The sequence below is a fragment of the Rattus norvegicus genome, chromosome 13 (assembly GCF_021556685.1).
Source record: "Rattus norvegicus strain SHRSP/BbbUtx chromosome 13, alternate assembly SHRSP_T2T, whole genome shotgun sequence".
In the NCBI taxonomy this organism is placed as follows: domain Eukaryota; kingdom Metazoa; phylum Chordata; class Mammalia; order Rodentia; family Muridae; genus Rattus; species Rattus norvegicus.
The window spans coordinates 97,422,501-97,442,226 of NC_141546.1; the positions used below are offsets into that span (position 1 = coordinate 97,422,501).

Genomic DNA, 19,726 nt, shown 5'->3' on the forward strand with positions numbered 1-19,726 from the left:
TGAACAGGAAAACCTTTTCCCCAAGGACATATTTTTCAAAATATTAGATGTTCTGTTCAGCTCTCCTCTTGCAAGCAGCTGGAATCTTTGTTGAAACTGGAGAATGATAGGCTTGCCATCTGCTGTAACTGGAGAAAAATTCCAGTCACTTTAGACAGAAAGCATTCAAATCACATGCCTACATAACTTACGCTATGTAAAATTCAAATAAAAAGTTTTCTAAAGGTAGGAAGAACAGGCTTGCAAATTAAAAGAAGAGGAGGAGGAGGGAGAGGAGGAGGAGAAGCTTCCCAGTGCAGGATACAGTTAGCCTTCTCTTGAAACTCAGTTTCATTAAGCATGAACAGCATCTGGCCAGCAAGTAAGATGAACTGTGAAAACCAGAGCGGCCTGCTACAATGAAGCCCTGGCTTCTGATGTGGCAAGTATGGTGACACAGTCTATCTGCCCGTACAAACTAATGGTTTCCACCTGTCTGCCCTGTAGCGGCTACAGTTCATTACTGGTAAAATATGCTGCTTTCTAAATGCTTCAGTTTGTCGCTTACTTCCATAGAGTCTTCCTAATGAAGAAAACATATTTTTCCAGTTAGGTAGATTTAAGAACATAATTTTGAGGACCTTGAACATTAATTGCTTAAATCTATCATTTCTGACAGGTCTTAACTGAGTTCTGAAAACCCTAGGGCTGAAGTGTCAGGTAGCCTTTTCCAGTTTCCTATCTGCCTAGGGCAGGAGAGAGAGTGTTGGGAGGGGGAAGAGGGCAGCTCCGTGAAGCTTTTGCTCTGGCCTTCTCATTGCATGATGACAAGCTCAAGTGCTGCTCTCAGAAACTCTAACTCAGGGCTGTCCTACTACAGAGAAGCAAGTATTCGCTTGGATGGGTGCAGGCATCCACCAGCGAACAGACATGCATGTACATGCACCCCAAACACTGAAGTATACTGTGTGTCCCCTCATCACTCAGGTTGCAAAGCACAGCATTAGAAGTAAGCACAATCTCAGCCATTTATCAAAGTTTTTTTTTCTTTTTGAAAGCAAACCTTTAGGTTCAACTCTATGATCCTCTAAGCAACTGAAAAGACACAGAGGACTCCATTTTATCATCTTTATAAAGAGTTAGGCCAGATAGGTACTGCCTAAACTGTCGCTCATAGAGCCCAAGCCCACAGTGGTCTGTAAACAGACTAGGGAGTCCTGCTCCTCAGCCTCAGTAAGGACTCTCGTGCCCCTTTCTCAGCTGCGGCTCGCATCGCTGGCATGGGTCGCGATGGCTCGCATCGCTGGCATGGGTCGCGATGGCCCGCATCGCTGGCATGGGTCGCGGTGTTTTCCATTTCCAGAGCAGGATTTGTTTCCGGGTGCAAATGCTTTTTTTTGTACCACCACTTCTGAAAAGGCAAACATAACGCCTGTGTCACCATCAAAATACAGAGGACAGATTAATAGTGACAAAATGAATGTCTTTTTCTACCAAATCACTACTTGTACATGTGATCCTAACACTCTCCCAACTGAGGTCCTTCGCTGGTTTTAATTGACTCTCTACTTAGACTCTATTCAGTCCCTCAGTGTGCTTGAGACTGCTTACATAGGAATTACAACACATGGACGTGAGTATACTTTCTTTTCTGGAGGACAAAGGCCCTGTGTACTGCACTCACTATTGGGTAATGCATGCCAGGCACTCCTTCCTCTTCTGTTAATCAGTGTAATGTTGTTCAGTCGTCTCTGCTGTGTGCTAACCCAGAGCTGACTGCTGACAGTTAAGCAAAGGAGGGCACACGACATTTGTGCTTGTCCATCTGATCTGATTATTATGAGCACAGCAAAGGACCCTGAAAACGCTTGTATGTCTAAGGTCGGAGCACCAGTGCGGAGATGAACATGGCCCAGCTTTCAAGGAAGGCTTCCTCTCCGCAGGCTTTCGGTGCCACTAAGATGAGTGAAGGTGCCTTGCTTGGTTATCTCAGTGTCCTCGAGGAAGTCTAGCTCTTCCCGCTGACAGGATGACTCACGTACGTGATGGTTTGGGTTAAGAGCACAACTGTAGCTCTCTGGCCCACTAGAAACAATGCGCTGTAGGTCTACATGGCTGCTTTATTACAGCTGCCATCTTGTCTTCAAAAGCTAGAGAGATCCAAAGTGCTGTCAATGTGCATTTTTTTTCTGGTGAATTTATAACTAACTTCAAAACATTTTTTTCACTAGACAATTAGCTTCTAAAATATTGAATGCTTCGGTTCCAAGTTGGCACAAACATTTCTCATATAAAGAAAGAAAAATAAAAACCAAACGTGATTTGGCTTGTTTCAAGCTGAGCTGGCCACTTGCTAAAAATATTTGTGTGTTTGTTACTTTTCTATTGCTGTGATAAAACACCACGACCAAGGCAACTTATTAAGGAAAAGGTCGATGTGGGCTTATTGTTGCGAGGGTTAGAGGTGGTGGCAGTGAAATAAAGGAGCAGGAGCAGGAGGCTGAGAGCTCATGTCTTAAAACACAAACATAATCAAGCCCTTAACCTCCCAGAGCCTGCCTCCGGTGACATATTCCCAACAAGGCCATCCTTCCTAAACTCCCCAAACAGTGCCAACAATTAGGAACCAAGTTCCCAAACGTCAGGGCCTATGGTGACGTTCTCATTAAAATTCCACAATTTGAAGCAGAGAAGCGACTTTGCAGGCATGCACTCTGCTGGAACCCTGAAACTGGGAAAGTCACAGCAAAGCCGCTGTGTGCAGGATGAGCGCAGCTGTCAAGCCCTGGGCTGTAGGTTCTGAGGGGCGAAGCTCCTTGCAATGCAGTGATCCTGTCAATGAGGTTTGATCTTTTTCTGTTGGTCCATAATTTCACCCGTCACAATGCTCCAAGTACACTGGATTGGTAGGAGCTGTGCAGAGGAGTGTGGCTGGTAGCAGTCCTGCTACTGGGACTCGGCCCCTACTTGGAATGCGACCCTTCGCTGTCACAGCCGGGCTGCTCTGTTTTGTTCATTCTAACAATACTGTTCTGTTCAAACTGCCCCACACAGCCATGGCTGCATCCCTCGGCTGCATTGACCTTGAAAGGTTGAGTAAGGCTCTCCATTGAAGGCTTTGTTGTTTGCTTGCTTGCTTCTTGTTTGTGTGAACAGTAGATTTCAAGTTTCTTAATTGCTATTGCTCATGTGGCTAATGGGCAAAATGTCAAGTATGTGTTTCTAACCCGGGGCACACCCTGATAATGTTTTTTTAATAAGTGGATGGCTGAAATTATCTTGTCACAGGTGTTAAGCATAAAACAGATGAACTAAAATACATTAATTTAATCTTACAAACTATAAATGAATCCTTTGACTTTAGTGCTAGAACACAAGGCACACTTGGAGAACCAAGTGCTGTCACGGCCGCTGTGTAGGATGCTGACGACCACTGTGTGATTATTATGGACTGTACATAGTCCAACATCTTTAAATGCAGAAGATACATAGGGCAGAAAAGAAATCCAAACTGTTTTTGTCCTTGCAGTTGGTATACAGGATTTGGGGTACAAGGAGGGGGACAGGCAAGTACCCTGAGATAACGCATGAGAGTTAAACGTTCTCCTGATCCCTGTTTAGGAAAAGGGCTCGGCAAGTGCGTGAGCCTGTGCCTTGTGCTCGCTACCCCACATTAGTGGAGACAAGCAATGTGCTGCACACGCTCTGCGGCCTTTTATTTGTGCCTATCTTGTCCCTGTACCTGTTCCCAACCAGACTGTGAGCCGCCCAGGGCAGATGTGTCATAACCATGCTCAGTGTTTAGTTTATGCACTAGGCATAAAACAAGCAAGCATCAAGGTAAATGAGACACAGGCTGCCTTCACAGAGCTTATAGCCCACAATACCTATAGTCTCAAGCAGCCGACTTTACCTAATCTTGAACGCATTTTCAAACTGATCTGCATGTGAGAACATGAACTATTACCATTCTATAACCATTTTAGAAGCATGAGTTCTAAGCTTCCAGTGGGAGGGCTGGGGAAGGGTAAGACCTGGCTATGTAACCTGATTAGCCTTGAACTAACAAGCCTCCTGCTTCAGCCTCCCAAGTGCTGAGAGGTTACAAGTCTGCTCCTCGGGACCAGCTCTACAACTTCTGCACTTTTACATGTGGATCTGTGGTAGCTGCTTTAATTTACTCTTAACAATTTAGAAATGGATTCATTTACTTTGAGAGTGTAGAAATGGCTAATGTGTTGACTAATTCTTCCAAGAGGGCACCTTATCATTTTATACACAATTCTTGCTTACCACTTGTAAATGACCACTGAGGTAAAGTCTACACTGCCTCACTTCCAGATGCAGAAAGAAACAGAGTATAGACGCAGAGCAAGGCATAACTGGGCAGTGGGGCTGGCATTCCAATAGTGTTAGAAGGATGAACTAATCAGTGTTAATGTTGGAATGAATAAAAGGCAGAGAAACAAGTGTGGATGTGTGTATGCACACACCTATGCTTGCTTTCTTCAAGTTCTCTCAGTGCACAGAACTGGAAAATCAGACAGTTTTACCTAGCTAATAATTGTATCTTGTCGTCACAGAATGTAAGAAAGTGCCCACATGTCATTAGGATGTATCAAAAGGACACAGAAGTTCGCTGAAAAGGTTATTTGTACTGGCCGCATCTGGGACAATTTGAGGTGCACAGGAATACGGATGTAAGGCCTGACTTTCGTGAAGGACATGAGAAGCCTGCACCTCAAGATAAAGAGTGAGTGCAGGGGAGTCAGGAAGACCACTTTCCCGGAGTTTCCAAAACACCGTGCCTTCTGTGGCTACAGAATTTAAGCAGTATTCTTAAGCCAGAAAAATCCTAACGGAGCCTATGTAGTAACATGCAGAGTTAGTCACAGTAGACTAAGGTCTCTCTCCACTGTGTGTCTGCCGGTGTCCTAACAGCCTCTGAACACTGACTCTACTGACACCATGTGAGCTAAACCTGAACACACAACTGTCCTCCTCAGCAGAAACAGGCTCTTCTGTACTGCAATCCCAGTCACACTGACCCCTGGAGCCATGAGCCTCCTCCCTCCTACCCTCCCATGGCCTCCACCCAGCATATTCTGAGTCTGCACTGTCAACCTCTCTGCTCTAGCGTGTTCTGTCTACACTGCCATCCTCTCTGCTCTGCCCTGCTGTGTCTACACTGCCATCCTCTCTGCTCTGCCCTGCTGTGTCTACACTGCCACCCTCTCTGTTCTGCCGTGCTGTGTCTACACTGCCACCCTCTCTGTTCTGCCGTGCTGTGTCTACACTGCCACCCTCTCTGCTCTGCCCTGCTGTGTCTACACTGTCAACATCTCTGCTCTGCCCTGCTGTGTCACCACTGCCATCCTCTCTGCTCTGCCCTGTGAGTCTACACTGCCACCCTCTCTGTTCTGCCGTGCTGTGTCTACACTGCCACCCTCTCTGCTCTGCTGTGTCTACACTGCCATTCTCTCTGCTCTGCTCTGCTGTGTCTACACTGCCATCCTCTCTGCTCTGCCCTGCTGTGTCTACACTGCCATCCTCTCTGCTCTGCCCTGCTGTGTCTACACTGCCACCCTCTCTGTTCTGCCGTGCTGTGTCTACACTGCCATCCTCTCTGCTCTGCCCTGTGAGTCTACACTGCCACCCTCTCTGCTCTGCCGTGCTGTGTCTACACTGCCACCCTCTCTGCTCTGCTGTGTCTACACTGCCATTCTCTCTGCTCTGCTCTGCTGTGTCTACACTGCCATCCTCTCTGCTCTAGGGTGTTCTGTCTACACTGCCATCCTCTCTGCTCTGCCCTGCTGTGTCTACACTGCCATCCTCTCTGCTCTGCTGCGTCTACACTGCCACCCTCTCTGCTCTGCCGTGCTGTGTCTACACTGCCACCCTCTCTGCTCTGCCGTGCTGTCTCTGGGTACTGCTGTCTTAGATCAGTTCACATAGGGAATTGAAACTTCAATTATTGCCCAAACCCAGTCCTCTTTTTATACTCAAAGTTTGCCCTTCGTGACTCAAAACTAAGTATTAGCCAAGTGTTGACAGAGTTACTGTAGACCCACTTCGTGGTGTCTTAGAGGGCTCACTTGGAAGGACAATTACAGCACAAATCCTGCAGCAACTGCTCCACCGTTCCCTCCACGTGGCATGGTGCCGTACAATGTATTTTTTATATTCAGAAAAACTCAATGTCTTACTTAGAAACAGCTTGGAAGTTGGCTTGTGGCCTATTTGTAACTGATACTAAAGCTTAAATACCTTCTCAGCAAAGTTATACTAACTTAAAAATACTCTGGGATCAACCATTAAAGTGTTTTTGTTTCGGTTACAACACTAATGAACACCAAATGCTGGAATGTGTTTTAGTGGTCAAATGCACCAAGGATTTTCTTAAAAAGAAAGCTAGATCAGCTGCCCATGACATAACGAAAGGCAGATCAGCCAGCACCGATACAGATAGACTCGGAAGATTTAATACTTCAGTGTAAGCGTAAGAAGGTTTAATTCAAAAGGCCTGCTCAATTAGCCATATTTTTTCTATAAAAACACCAAACTCCCACCTTCCAGGCTGCACTTGAAAGCCTCCTTTCTTTCATTTTTTGCACTAGGAACTCTCCCTTTACCTTGACCACCCCCCCCCCCATTCCTATAAAACTCTGGTGAAGTCACTAGGCTTAACTGTTCCTTATTTGAAATCAGCTCAAGTAGGGTAGGAGAATCAATACCAATGCATCAGGATCACTCCAAGTGGCAGGAACTGTGGTGGATCTGAGGAAACAGTGATGCAGTGACTCGGTTGTCTGTCTTGCTGTGCTCTTCCACTCCGTGCTGACTAGAGGAGCTACGGCTCCTGCACCCTGGCGCCCATGCCAGCTGGGGCAACCATGACTGTCAGTGCCATCTGTTTCTGCATCTTTCATTCATCCCTTTCTTGTCTTGGGGTGGCTATCTTGATTTTACCCTTTTGGGGCCTTCAACATGGACTTCTCAAGAACCCAGAGTGGGGCTAGAAAGATGGCTCAGTGGTTAAGAGCACCTCTTCCAGAGGTCCTGAGTTCAATTCCCAGCAACCACATGGTGGCTCACAACCATCTGTAATGGGATCTGATGTCCTCTTCTGGTGTGTCTGAGGACAGCGACAGTGTACTCATATACATAAAATAAAGAAATAATTCTAGAAAAAAAAAGAATCCAGAGTGTAGATGCTTTACACATTATCAATTACTAATCATTTAATTTTGTGGAAATAGTCTTCAGTTCTTGCTTGCTACTTTTAACACTGCCAATGGGGTTGGCTTTTGTTTGGTTTCTGCCCTTCTTCATTTAGAGGGGAAGTCTCCTATCATGTCTTATCTCCATGTTTCATTCTAGTCTCAGGATACAGATAACTAAGGATAGAGATAACTAAGGATAGAGATAACTAAGGATAGAGATAACTAAGGATAGAGATAACTAAGATGTACCATAGCAACACAGGCCTGTAATTCTATCTACACAGAAATCTAAGCAGGAAGATGGAGCTCCAGGGCTCTGTGGGCTACAGAGCAAAGTCAAGCGTAGCCTGAGCACAGGGCAAGAGCCTGTCTCAGGACATTTTAATAGCAGAGGTGGGAAAGGGGAGCTCAGGGTAGGGAGCCTGCCTAGTGCACAGGAGGCTCTAACTTCAACCCACAGTTGGGGGTGGGATAAAGACTGATCAAGCTATTTTAAAAATGGCTTATTAAATAAACAGTGCAAATATTGGATTCTCAAAGCGAAAGCTCAAAGTTTGGAGAGACTTGATGAACCGTGTTCACCACTTCAGGTTCCTACACACTGACTGGTGACCCCGTGACGGAGCACCGCTGCCTGCCTAACTTAACGTGCTTTTCCTTGGCTCTGCTCTGCTCTGATTCTAGATGCAGTGGGTGCAGTAGTAAAGCTGCCTTTCTGTAGAAGCCTGTTTGGTGTTGACACCTTAGATCTGCACAGATTCCCTAATTAGTTAGAATCAATGAGGTTTATTTACCATGCTAGTATCAGATACAAACAGAGAGATTAAAAGTCCTTTACAGCAAACATGTTGTTCTACGTTACCAAGACATACACCTTGGAAAATACAAATATGCACAGAACTCTGCCACTATCCAATGCTTTGGATCACTAGTATAGAAGAGTTGCTATCACTCTTTATGTGTACAGGAGAAGGGAAGTGGAAGGAGGGAAATAAAGACAAAGCGTTGGGGCTGAAGAGACGACTCAGTGTTGTCAGCACTCACTGCTCTGGCAGAGGACCAGGTGAGCTCCCACTCCCAGATGGGGGCTCACAACCACCTAGAACCCCAGTTCCAGGGCTTCCAATGCCCTCTTCTGGCCTCTGCAGGCTCCTGCACATACATAGTACACGTCAACTCACACAAGCATCATGCGCGCGCGCGCGCACACACACACACACACACACACACACACACACACACACACACACACACACACAATAAACAAGTAGATAACTAAGTCTTCTTAAAGGGCTCTAGCAGTGGCAGTGGGGAGGGACAGCGCCTCAGATGATTCACCTGCCGCGGCTCTTGCAGACGAGTTGGCCGCACTGACTTTTAACATGAAATGCTTGTGTCAAAGATCCCTCTGATCTTACACTTATTCATCCCTACTAGGCCTCCTAGAGGCTTTGAACCAAACTACCATGACTTATCTCAGAAGACACCAACAGAGAGCTGCAACAGGAACAGGTAAACGTGAGCCCCAGAGGGTAACAGAACCGAATCAAACCCAATGCAATTTGAAACTTTAGACTCCATTCCTGAGCCACAGACGTGGGCAAGAAGTAACACCTCTCCATGTCCTCAAATACAGTGATTCGTAGACAAAAGGCATTGCTAGACTCTTCGTCCTCCTGTCAAATGAAGTGGTACTGTAAAACTAATAATGATTCTGAAACACCAACTCTCCTGGGTCCCAACTCGCACGCCGCCTCTGATTCTGAAAACATATTTAAGACACAAGTAACACTTAAAGCTCAAGCACCCAACAGCCCCACATCCCACACACATGTGCACACGGAGCCAGAGGACAGTGACCGTGCTGCTCTACTGCTCCTTACCAGGTTCCTTGAAATCCCGTGTGTGTGCGTATGCGTGTGCGTGTGTGTGCGTGCGTGTGTGCGTGTGTGCTATGTATGTGTGTCTTTGGAGGCCAGAGACACTGGGTCTCCTGAAGCTGGAGACACAGACAGTTGTAAGCTATCTAGGGTGAGTGCTAGAAACCAATGTCCATTCTCATGGGAAAGCAGCAAACAGACCTAGGCTCTGAGCCATCTTTGCAGCCTATCGTATCACCTTATTCCTTTGAGACAGAGTTTTTCCCTGAACCTGGAGCAATTCTCTTGTCTCTTCTCCCAACAGCATCTCAGTATGGGCCCACATATCACCACATCCAGGTTTTTAACGTAGGTTTTAGGTTCCAAACTCAGGCCATGGGCTTACGCAACAAGTGCCACTGGTGACTGAGCCATCATTCAGTCCCATTGTGAAATAATATCAATCTTGACTGAGATACATTTGATCACCAATAATATATGTGTGTGTGTGTTGTATGTAAGTAGATGCGTGTGTATGTGTATGTGTGTGTATCAAACATGACTATACTAATTAGAACTCAACACAGCATCCCCATAAATCTATTTGACAATAAAAGACAAGAGGTGTACACAGTGTCAGTGTGACAAAGCTGCGGGTGGAAGTGCCCTGGATGCAGGAATTCTCTCCCAAGTTCGTCTATGCTTTAAAGGGGCGTCTACCATGCACAGAGATCTTGGGTCCTTAGCAAGTTCGTCTTTGAGCTCAATACTTTAAGTGTGCAAATGGTGGTAATAGTAACCACCTCCTAGGATTTTTACTATGATTATTTTGAGTGTAAAACAAGGCAGTAAGCAGATCAGAAATGTCTGTTAGTCCCTCTTCTTTTTTGGGGACAGGGTGTCACTTTGTACTAGGTGACTTCAAACTCAGAATCTTTCTGCCCCGTCTCCTGAGCACTGACAGTACAATGTGCATCAGCAGGCCCATTTCAAGAAATAAGTATTTACTGTTAGAGAATATTTAAACTACTTAAGATAATGCTTATAAACTTAAAAATGAGTCAAATTTGTAGAGAAAGCAGTAAAATGTTCTAAAAGGTTTACAGATAAAAAGCTGCGTATCTCACTTTATCAACTGGCATACATTTATTTCGTCATTAAACAATTATTACTAGCATCGTCCATGCCTGCCACTATGCTATATAATAATATCACAAATAAGGTCAAGTCTTCCTAACCTGTGAACGCCTGCTGAAGATCAGGTCCTCTCCTCTGGCTTATACATAATCATAACTAAAAATGCTGTGTACATGTGAGTGTTTCTGCGATCCAGTCATCTCCTTAAGATTGCTCCTAAACCTTCTGCAAGACAGAGTGGCTGCCGGTGACAGGGAAGAACCAGGATTCCATCACCACATCTTTCACTCTTGTACCAGGCCCAGTTCACAATAATGAACGTTGGGAATGATGGCCTCCCACAAATAGTACTACCTTCTGCTTTCCAAACTTCAACCAAGGCTGCCTTCCATTTCCACAGAACTTCTTCACACGAAAAAAACAAGCAGATATCGTCCTCAGCTGTTTGCCCCTTTCCTCTTTGGCCAATCTACAGCTGCCAATCCAGACCTTCTGGAACTGCCACTGTGTGGATACCCTCAGACACCTCCACACCATCGCACGCGTGACTTCCTTTGAACTTGGCCAGCTCCATCTGCCCGGTCTTATGCCCTCTAGCCTAGAGATTAAGGTACGACACACAAAACTTCAGCCAATATAAACAAATGACAAACAGGATGTAAGAGAAAATTCTATATAGGAATAAAAAGCTTCCCATCTATCTTAGAAATAGACAGTAACTGCCAAAGTGAGTCTTCCTCTTTAGCTCTAGGCAGCTGGATATTCTTACATTGAAATATTTATGAAATAATAATACATTCCTAGAAAAAGACCGGCGTGCCCCATTCCTCGATGGCTAATCCACTGGGAAAATGAGTTGCATCTGTTTGTCTTTGAATTGATTTTCCTTAATTTTCTTTCGTGATGAAATACACAGTCATAAAGGTATCCCCTTGACTCTTTTTAAGGTTAGTCAAGTGGAACACGGCTACATTGTTACACAAACTTGCAAAACCAAAACTCTACACCCATTAAACCGCTCTCCATCCTCCTTCTCCCCAAGTCCTGGCAACCACCATTCTCCCACCTGGCTCTGGGATTATGAATCAGACAGTAGAGGACACAGTATGAGTTTTTGAGGCTGTTTACTGCATTTAATACAATGCAACCTCCACTTATGCTACACTATTGGCTCTGTTTCTTCTACCTGAAAGCTAATGACATCCTACTGTGTAAGTCCATTCTTCCTTTCCCCAGCTACCAATCGGAGGCACGTTCTTCCACACAGTGACTGTTATAATGCTAAGCATGTAGCTACAAAGTGATTTTTAAGCAACTCTTCAAAAGCTCATAATACAAAAAGTTTAGAAAACAGACTCATCATGTAGCTTCTAATAAAACATGTTCCTTTTCATATAATAAAATTAATAGGAAATAGGTTTTTAAAGCATATCTACTTGAGTTACCACTAAGCTCTACTTCTTCTGCATTCAGACATGAAAGTCTGCCACACCCCTGAATGGATTCTATTTCTAAAATGAATACATCAGACTTTATTCTAAAGGAGCGTCCACCAGGACCTTCCCCTGGCAAACACTCACAGTGTAATGACAAAGAATAAAACAATGGGCGATTTTTCATTAAACACCCTTACAGCCTCACTGACTAGTTCACAGTTGTTGGGGTTTTTTCAATGTCCAATTTTCAAGGGGAAACATACCTGTTAAGATACATTTAATCACATAATCAATCAGTAAGCTGCTTAGAGTTTTAAAATGTCACAGAGAAGGAACTCTGAAGCCTTGCATAACACTAGGTAAAAGCTCTTCCATTCCGGTAACAGCCACTCTGTGTTCAACAACCCCAAGGCTCTCACTGTGTTTGAGCACCAAGCCCCACCCCCCACATTGTGCTGCTATGGCAGAGCAGTAGATAAGTTACCTTACAGCATTAGCATCCCCAGAGGACTGCTCCACAGAAAGTACACAGAGCTCAGTCCTCAGTTCCCCATATTCCCTCCCTTGAAGCTGTTTCCAGATGGCTTATATGCTTTAAGGGGAAAGTAAGACAAATACATCTATTTACAGGGAACATTTCCACTCCTGCTCACTAAATGAAAAGACTGCAGAATGATTCTAAGAAGATGCCCACAGTGCTTCCTGGAAGGGTCACTGGGATGCTGACAGCGGGTTGTGGCATTTATCAGCACCTATGTGACAACACAAATCTTAACGTAAATCCTAAACTATGGGCTCTAGTTAATGACACATGTCAGTTACAAACTCAACATTTGGGAAAAAACTGTGCCATGCTAGTGCAAAAATGCTAAAAAAGGAGAAAATGGGGAGGCAGGGAGTAGGGGGCAAAAGGGAAGGTTCTTTATTTCCTATGCAATTTTCCTGGAAGCCTAAAACTGGGAGCCTAAGCAATAAATACTATGGGTTCATAAAATGTCAAGAGGGTCTCTGCCCATCTACTGCGAGAATGAAGACCATTCTCGGCAATGAGACCGTCGACATTCCAGAAAACGTCGCCATCACCCTGAAGGCACACAGTCATTGTGAGGGGCCCCAGGGGAGCTCTGCGGGGGGACTTCAATCACATCAATGTACAGCTGAGTCTCCTTGGAAAGAAAAAGGAAAGGCTCCGTGTGGACAAGTGGTGGGGTAACAGGAAGGAGCTGGCCACTGTCAGGACCATCTGCAGTCATGTTCAGAACATGATCAAGGGTGCGACACTGGGCTTCCGTTACAAGATGAGGTCTATGTGTGCTCACTTCCCCATCAACGTCGTTATTCAGGAGAATAGGTCCTTGGTTCACATCTGAAATGTCATGCGTGAAAAATACATCCGCAGGGTTCAGATGAAGACAGGTGTTGCCTGTTCTGTCTCTCAAGCCCAGAAGGATGAATTAATCCTTGAAGGAAATATTGAACTTGTTTCAAATTCAGCGGCTCTGACTCAGCAAACCACAACAGTTAAAAACAAGGCTATCAGGAAGTTTTTGGATGGCATCCGTGGTCTGAGAAGGGAACCGTGCAGCAGGCTGATGTGTGAGACCTCAGTTTCCTGGCTCCAGAAACAAGATCCTGATCACAAGGACAGTTTGGGCTCCTTGGGGACAATAAAAGACTCATACATTGAAAATAAATAAATAAAATTTCAAGAAAACCCAGTGATTCTTATATGTAACAAGTATATTAGGTACGTTTTATGAAAGATGATTTAGTTCTTAAAACTAATTACTATTAGTACAGGCATCCTAAGAGATATATAACTGCAAGACTCTCATTCAGTACAGTACTTTGCCTTCTCAAACCATGTTACCACCCAGAGTGCACGCACGCACAGACGCACGGTCCCGACTGCACTAGAAGCATTTGTAGCAGGGCCTGTCTCCGTCTCATGGTCACCTGCCTAAGGTGGCTTAATGCCTTACCTATGGAATTCACACACAATTATTGCTATATCATTATGATGTTGCTCTCCCATACATAATCTAACTTGCTATTTCTTTTTCTATTGGGGGACAAAAACATGCACCTAATCAGCCTTTATAAAATGTAATTGAGGATTTTCTAATTTTTTTTTCTTTTTTTTCGGAGCTGGGGACCGAACCCAGGGCCTTGCGCTTGCTAAGCAAGCACTCTACCACTGAGCTAAATCCCCAACCCCGAGGATTCTCTAATTTTACATAAGAGTATCCAGAGAATATCTGCTCAGGGTGCAGATGACTACCTCGTGTGTCCCTGCAGCCTCTGTTCTCTCAGCTAACCTGTCCACATCAAGGAATGCAGTCATCTCAAGGAAGAAATGGAAACATGCCAAATACAGATTTTTGTATTAATAGGTTTAACAGCTCTCCCAATTTTTAAGCAAATATTACTTCTGCAGCAGAAAAATGTTTACAATAGTTTATTTTCAAACTGGCTTGATCCAAACACCTGACATCTTTCAAGTGACTATTTTCAATGCTCAAGGACAGAGGCAATATGGGTAAGTCTGGTTGTGGACTGAGAACCACAGTAGCTGGGTTCAGATCTCGGCTATCTTCCCTGGGTTTATTCGACAGCGCGCAATCGCCTTACTCTCTCAGACTCCACTGCCATATACAGAAAGCGAGGATCCCCGAGTCAGCAACACACGGGTTGTTTGAAGGCTGGCCTACCATAAACACCAAATGCTGCTACAGTGTAGGCCAAGCTGGGAAAGCAGGGACACTAGTGCAGGGACACATGGGCTTCCTGAGGACATGGCCGTCAACTCATGGCACAGAAGCTGACAATACAGTGGCTTCAGAACTACATGCACCCTAAAAGGTGAGCTGAGAAACAAACAGCCAGGCATGGATGTTGCACGCTGGGTGAGGCCAGCACAGACCCCAATCTGAAAGCCATTGAGCAAGCAGGGCACACTGGCTCCCTCCAGGTTTCATTTTCCTTGTGTCTAAGGTGGGGATGGTGCACTTGCCTCACAAGACTGTTAGGTGAATGAGGAACCATTCATGAGACACTCAGCGTCACGCCTGATAATTGTAAGTAACCAATCAATGCACTAAGACAGCCATGGTGGTGATGGGTACTTTTATAATCCAAAGACAAGAGAAATAATCTCAGATTGTCTCAGTTACTCTCCTTTTAAACAGTGTTAAAATTCCACTTATTACATGGGATGAAGTTTTCCCTGAGAACTACCTAAAGATGTGTGGCTCATTTCCACAAAGTCAATCAGGGTAAACCAACAGGCAGATAATTTAATCACTGAAATTACCTCACCTATGACTGATAAGATGAACCCACCACCTCCTGGAGTGTCGATACCTCCAGGACTCTAGGCTGCCGCCCACAGCCAAAGGCTCTTGTAAGCTACATCTACTGCTGTGACACCAGCCACAGCCGGCTGTGGAAACACCTCACTGCTGTTGTCTATGATGCCTGACCCTCTTTCCTGCTGTGACTGAGAGAACCACTATTAGCATTAATACAAAAAGAAAGATTAGGTTTCAGCAAAAAGCTGAATGGTCCTATGTCACCACACCACTTGTATGCAATATCTACAGGAGAGAAATCTACCTGGTCAGAAAGTGAGGCCGTGGCTGGCGAGGAAGGAGGGTGCAATGAGGGGACTCAGGAGTAGAAATGACAAGTGACTGCTATCCATGAAGGGGTGAGGCTTTCTTTGTAGGAGTGTCAGAAACTTTCTAAAAGTATTTGCAGTGTCGAATATGCACTTGGAAGAATACTGGAAGTCACTATTCTGACTGCTTACAATTAACTTTTATGGTATAAGAAGTGCATCTCAAAAAATGTAAAAAAATATACCTGTGAATTTTTATATCCATTTGGGCTTTTCCCTTTTCACAAGTAATAATATTAAAACTGCAGGGTTTGATTCTCTAAAATGCTTTTTCTCCTTTTTAATATCTAGGTTTATTTTAAATTATGATTTCTCATTTAAATGACATAGTTAACATATATATCCAGACTTGTTACCTCCTAGGAAAGAATTATGAAAGAATCCATGTTTGAAATGCTAGGTTAGTGTTTATTTTCTGGATTTATAGCCACTAAGAATACACAAAGCAGACAATATGGTACACTGCACAGACCTGGCCCCCAAGGATCAATCCACCCACTGGAAGTGATGGCTACTGTTGGCTCATATGTAAGACTCATTCTAGTAACTACCCTCTCCGAAAGGCTTCCCTTGTCAATAGGAAACAGAGTACTGAAGCCCTGGGCACACTGCTGCCCAGCTCTTGCAACTGTCCCCAGTGGTGAGCAGAATGAAGTGGAAAGAAAGGGAATGTGTTGGTGACCTCACCTCAGGCTCTCACAACTGAGAGAACTGTGGGGGACATGGCTCGGTGATAAGAGTGCTTGCCCAGCATAGAAAAGGCTCAGAATTATTAGAGAGCCACAAAATAATAATAATAAATTAGAAACCCTGACCTAGTGTCAGAACAGGGTTCAGGAATGGAGTCATGTGAGAGCACTCCAAGAAAACAGGACGAGAGTCTTGTGATCTCGGCTCCTTTGAAGCATGCAGTTCTTCCTGGCATGCATTTTGATGCTCCTCCCGGGTGTAGCAGCCAGGAGTTTACTTCAGATCACTCACTGTTGCTTGCTTTCTATGCCACTATAGAAAAACATGGGGTTTTTTTTGTTTTTTGTTTTTTTTTTTTTCCGGAGCTGGGGACCGAACCCAGGGCCTTGCGCTTCCTAGGCAAGCGCTCTACCACTGAGCTAAATCCCCAACCCAGAAAAACATGTTTTGAGTACCCGTGGCTTCTTGTGTACCCATGGCTTCTTGTCCCTTGTGGTTGTATACACTGAACTCATGAGAACCCATCTCACCTTTCTTTTGTTTGCTTGCTTGTTTGTTTCTTGTTTTTAGACAGGGTTTCTCTGTGTAGCCCAAGCTGTCCTGAAACTCACTCTGTAGACCAGGCTGTCCTAACTCAGAGATCCACGTGCCTCTGCCCCCCGAGTGCTGGAACTAAATGTGTAACACCGTCACTGGCTCGGAGTACAAACTGTCCGACGCTCTGAATAAAGCTGTCTCCTGCAGGAGACTCCCTCCCTGACTCCATCCTCCCAATCCCACCGCCTCCAGACAGGTAGCAATCCAGGGTGGAAACTGTAGGCTGGCATCACAAAGATTCAAATGGTTCAAATGTATAATTCTGCATGATTGAAGAGAATCAAATATCAGGCTTAGAAATTTAATTTTTAAAGTGACCACAGGTGATAATACTGCTGGGTTACTAAGAAGCAAATATAAAACTCTTCCAGGCCCACATTATTTCCACATAATAAATGAATAAAATTGACCCATTCAAGATGGGCTTCAAACACTAAAGTGTACAATCCAGGCTGGGCATGGGGGCACATACCTACAATCCTATACCTAGATATGCCAAATGTTTTTATATTCTTGTCTTATTTATAAATTGTTATTTCTATGTTTCCTTGTTAATCTATTATTTCATTCTAATTAACTATATTTTTGGTACTCTTCAGAATGACACTATAGAATTTTTCATCTCTAACTGGTTACTGCTAGCTATTTTAAATAATTTTTCTTATTTAAGAAACCCTGGTTTTCATTAGTCAGCCAGTATGAGAAGCCATCTTCATGGTCTTTACATTTGGCACGGGACCCACTCACACTGCATAAGAAGCGAGCATTCACACAGGTAAGGCAGCACTGATGAGTGCCTATAGGAGGACACCCTGAAGTGGGCACTTAATTATCTCTCGTTTTCACAGCTCTCATGTGTGTGATTCTCGGCCACTCTGAGGAGGAAGTAAATACAAGGGCTTAAGTAAGTTTGCTTTCCCTCACACACAGTTGGCAGGCACACAGGTGTCTGAGGTGATGAAAAGTCCCTGCTCCAGGAGCACACTAGCCGGGGGGTCTGACACCATCTTCACACGTAGTACCCATCTCTGAATCAAAGGCTGACACTTCCGTTCTGGTCATTTCAAAGCCAAACAGGAAAAAAAAATAGTTTTCTTAAAGAAAATGACCCAAAAAGTTGTCCCCATCTCCTCCTCTCTTACGTCCCAATGACCCAAACCTATATGGTCAATCTATGCACATCTGCCTGAGGAACAGAGTTGAGTAGTCATGAGCAAGATAAACCATGAGGCCTGCTGGGATTCTGTTTCTCCACGAAGAACTACAGCTTCTGTCTCAATTCATCCTGCTACAGAAGCCAAGAAACAGCCACCTGCCAGGGACACACAGCCAATCCAGGACGCCACTCCACTTTCTACCTCTGGATCTTATGCTAAAGGACAATAGGAATAGACAGACAGAAGCAGACGCTCACAGAGCCACGTGATGTAATGCACTACGTTGCCAATGTGGCACAAGTGGCCTGGTCCTAACCCTGCAGACTAGCAAGCCTCAGTACTATTAATTACAGAGCTTTCGTCTGTGAATGGAAGGGACCCTTAATACTTCACTCTCTCTCATTTATTCTCATGGAGAAATAAAGTCCCAACACTGATTTAAATAAGCTCCCTGTCAGTTATTAAAGAAAAGGCACATAAGAGATATTGGCCTTGGTTCTCCAGTGATCCTTCAGTATATTTTTCCTACTGAAAGTCCATCTTGCCACAATTAGAGTTGCTCCCGGATGTCACATAGGCATAAAGGTAATTTTTTGTGTGGTGGTTTGAATGCGAAGCAGCCCCCATAGGCTTGGGTATTTGACCTCTTAGGCCCCAGTAGGTGGTGCTATTGTAGGAGGCTTAGGAGGTGCGGCTTTGCTGGAGGAAGCCACTGGAGTGGGCTTTGGTACTCAGGCTCACCCTATTTCAAGTTCCCTCTCTACTGCATGTCTGTGGTGAGGGTGTGAGCCCTTGGGTGCCATGACCGCCTGCTGCCATGCTTCTCCACAAGATGGACTCTTGTCCCTACAGAATGCTCTCATACGTAAGTTGAGTTGGTCATGACATCTTATCCCATCAAAAAAACAAAAACAAAAACAATTCATACAAAATGGTAACAGTGCACTAGTTCTAAGTGGACCCTAAACACAGCACATATTGCCACTTCTGTCTGTTTACTGAGACTGAGAAAATGCTATCTTTGAACCAACTTTACGGAACTAAAGGAAGAAACCTTCACAGGCACATTTTCTCAGTAGGAATAGTCCTAAAACCTAGTGCTTTCATCCGCCCCACCTCCTATGTGCTGAGATTGTAGGTATCATGCAATTACTTCCTGTGAAAATAAAATAATTTAATCCTAATTTTCCTCCTTGTTCTTATCTTCTGGCTTACAAAATGATCCTAGTAGCAAACCTGTTCCCAGAAAGTAGAACTCCTTGTTCCTTTCACACCAAAACCCAAATCACGGATGCTACGAGCAGTGTTTGCTACCCGACTACAGTAAGTGCAAGACAGAGCTCTAAAGCAGGTGTGGGAGCCCCACGCCTGAAACCCAATACTCAGGAAGCTGAAGCAGTTCAATTCAATGGCAGTCTGCGCTTTAGTAAGTGAGACCCTGTCTCAAACAACCAAAATCAAAGTCTAAGAAATCTACATAGGTAAGTAAGACAGGCACCGTGTTACACACAGCAGTCACAGGGCAAGTGGCTCTATGCAGAAGTCTTATTTGCACTTGAATTACTATCATGTTCATCTACCATGGAGATTATATATATGTATATGTATAATATATATATATATATATATTATGTGTGTGCCATAGCTAGCTGCACACATAGTATCTTATGCATGTATGGTTATGGATATATACATTCTATGATGATCATGCCAAAAGTGACCCACTGATATGTTTTCAGAGTCTATGCCTGTCACTAAGTGACACAAAGTGAACATTTAAGATCATCTGGGGAAACTTACATATTTGCAAGGCGGTAACTTTATGCAAACCACAGCTCCCTTTTAAAGTCTCCACTCCCTATCTGCATCACATAGCACAGTGGTGGTGATCACAGTACAAACTCTGTTACCAAATTTTTTTAATAAAAGACAACAAAACAATCTCCAGTAACAGGTGCATATGCAGGGC

The 19,726-nt window shown here is 44.4% G+C and overlaps 1 protein-coding gene across 7 annotated transcripts in view; it reads right to left on the minus strand.

The window, feature by feature from the left end:
• Disp1 (dispatched RND transporter family member 1) overlaps positions 1 to 19,726 on the minus strand; it is a 150,319-nt gene that overhangs the window by 112,841 nt on the left and 17,752 nt on the right. The window lies entirely within an intron of this gene.